The sequence below is a fragment of the Danio rerio genome, chromosome 22 (assembly GCF_052040795.2).
Source record: "Danio rerio strain M-AB ecotype USA chromosome 22, GRCz13ab, whole genome shotgun sequence".
Lineage (NCBI taxonomy): Eukaryota > Metazoa > Chordata > Actinopteri > Cypriniformes > Danionidae > Danio > Danio rerio.
This window is the reverse complement of record NC_141042.1, coordinates 16,912,924-16,916,213: the sequence shown is the minus strand read 5'-3', so window position 1 is coordinate 16,916,213 and position 3,290 is coordinate 16,912,924.

The following is a 3,290-nucleotide window of genomic DNA, read 5'->3' as shown; positions in this document are numbered from 1 at the left end:
TCTGACTCTTATTTCATTTTTGTCTTCTTATCAAAAACAAAAAGTGCTACAGAGTTCTTTGTTTCTGATTGAATTACAAACATGCAGTTATTTTCAGATAAACACACAGCTGAAGTAGTTCCAGGCAGGTTTTGACCGCATTACAGTTCAGTATCACTACACTGATCCAAAAACAGTCAAAAGGCTTTGAAGGAGATGCGTAAGAAACTACTTCTACACCCAAATCTCTTGAAATACAACATCTGAACTGTGGCTTTAGGTGTGGTAGCCATTGTACAACCTGACTGCAGTCTGTTGAATTATTAGAAAAGTATGCACAGCTGAGCTATAACAGCCAAAATGCAAATTGGAGTCACCATCTTTGAGGGTGCATTATTGTCTGGTAATCATATACTAATGATTAATATTATTAATATTATATTAATATGTGGTCAGTTATTCCTTACATATATAATAAAGCTTATTATGTAGGAACACGTCTCTCTGTAAAAACCTTAAGGATAGAGATATAAGTAAAACTTATACTTATATCTTATATCTAATACTGTATATAAGACATGCTCTATGAGTGAATTGTGTGAACTAAATAGGCCATAGTGTATGAGTGTGAGTGTGTGAATGAGTATATATGGGAGTTTCTGCAATACTGCGTTGCAGCTGGAAGGGCATTCGCTGCGTAAAACGTATGCTGGAATAGTTGGCGATTCATTCCGCTGTGGTGACCTCTGAGGTAGGGACTAAGCCAAAGGAAAATGAAAAAAATAATGAGTGGGACTGTGACACATTTAGAAAACCACATTTGGAGAAAACTGTTTTCAAAAATATGCACTATAATTGAAATCTAAGACACAAATTGATAAAATTTGACAGAAGTAACACTTAAAAGTGCATTTTGAGCTAGAAATTAATGGACTAACATGCAACAAAAAGAGAAAACCTTTACACTGTATCGTACTCTATGCAATGTTATACTCTTTAATTTAAGAAAAGTTTTCAAAAAGTTAATTTTCTTCACTTTATATGGAAAAAAAAACACTTCATCAAAAGCCCGCAATCTCAAAATCGACTGGTTTTTGCCTACAGTGTCTCGATTTAAAGTGTGCTTTGTCATTTTTTTCCCCACCTCCACTTTGCAGATGGTTTTCCTCCACATACGGTGTGTTTGCACACAATAGGCTGCTAATGGAGAGCAGGTTGAATGTGTTGATGTTGTCTCTGCCTGAGTGTGTCGATTAGCCTGTGCTTTTGTTGTGCACTGTTGTGGAAACTCTATTTAATCAGTGCTTTTTATACGCATTACATGTGCGCAATTGTGTTTTAGAAATATATGATAAAACCTGTAATAATAATGAACAAAAACAGTGCTGTTTTTAACAATTTCAGTAATAATAACTGCAAAAATCAATCATAAATATAAGATAAAGATAAGATTTGATAAATCAGCACACGTTTTGACAAATAAATACACACCTAAATAAATACTTGTTTAAAAAATTGATTAAACATTAAATTCAAAACTAATTTAAGTTGCCGTTTTAACTATTTAAATGAAAACACAAAATATTATTAAAAAACCCACAAAATATGATAAAATACTATAAATAAATCACATTTATACAATTTTAAAAAACAATTTAATATGTTTATTCAACCATTATTGTCACAGAATGTCGTCAGGTTGTTGCCAGAGACAGATATTTTTGTTTTACTATTTTGATGATTATGTATGATTTTATTCTACAGGTAAACACTTTCTACTATTTAATTTATAGGTGTTTTTACGAATGGATGAAAAACATTTAACCATTAAAAAGAAAGCAAAGAAATATGACCAAATACAAATAACTGCTGAAAAAAAGCTCAAATAAATAAATAAAATAAAAATAACATAATTTACGTAGTGTCCATTTACCAGCCCAAAATAATTTTTTTATGAATTTAACTAATAAATAATAATAAATATTAAAGAATTTGAATATTCTAATAACTAATAATATATATAAATAGCGAAGCAGTGGCGCAGTAGGTAGTGCTGTCGCCTTACAGCAAGAAGGCTGCTGGTTCGAGCCTCGGCTGGGTCAGTTGGTGTTTCTGTGTGAAGTTTGCATGTTCTCCATGTGTTTGTGTGGGTTTCCTCCGGGTGCTCCGGTTTCCCCCACAATCCAAAGACATCCAGTACAGGTGGATTGGGTAGGCTAAATTGTCCGTAGTGTATGAGTGTGAATGAGTGTGTGTGGATGTTTCCCAGAGATGGGTTGCGGCTGGAAGAGCATCCGCTAACGGGCTGGATAATTGGCGCTTCATTCCGCTGTGGCGACCCCAGATTAATAAAGGGACTAAACCGAAAAGAAAATGAATGAATGAATGAATGAATATATAAAAATAACTAATAATTGTATAATAATTGATAAATAAATGTGTATATATTTTTTTCAAATGTATTGTTAAAAATCTAATTGGTCGTTTATTTGCATGATCAATAATTGATACGTAAAATATTCTGTCTCAATTCAAAAGTTTTAATTTTTTGTTAAATGAATCTAAAGATGCTCAAAAATTCAATAATTGTATTTTTATTTCAGTGATTTTCATTGAGTTTTGTCATTTTTATATACATTTTTGTTGTTTTTTATAGATTTTTTTATGTCATTTTATACAATAAAATGTATTTTAGATTTCAGTTGACATACAGTGCTCAGCACAACTGAGTACACCCCATTTTTAAAATGAATATTTTTCTCCATTTCTCAGTGAATATAGGCAATGTGTTTTGCTGCATTTAAACAAAATAGATTTATTGAAAGATATATTTATTTAAATTAAATTTTAGTCACCAAACATATTTAAAAAATGAAAGATAATACAATTAAATTGAAGCAAAATGTTACAAAAAAATTACAACCTACAAAATGTCAATTAAATTTTTAATTTTTATTTTTTTTTTGCTTCTCTTGATTTTTTCCTTTTTTCCTTTATTTTTCTATAACATATAAATTTGGCTGTACTAGTTTTTGTACCGTTATTGATAAGCTCCAGATTTGGCTTCAGTACTGACTAATCCAATGTATATACCTAAATATAATATTGTATAGCTTCCTATTAAAAATATTATTGTAAAAGAGAGATTTGTGAGGGGTGTACTCATATATGCTGAGCACTGTATAACTAGCTGTAATAAAATAAGTCTGCTTTTTTTTAAATAAATGTTATTTTGTTTCAGTTAAGGGATATTCTGTTTTACATAACAAAAATGATTTATGTCTTAAGTTCCAGTTATCCATTACAACCCC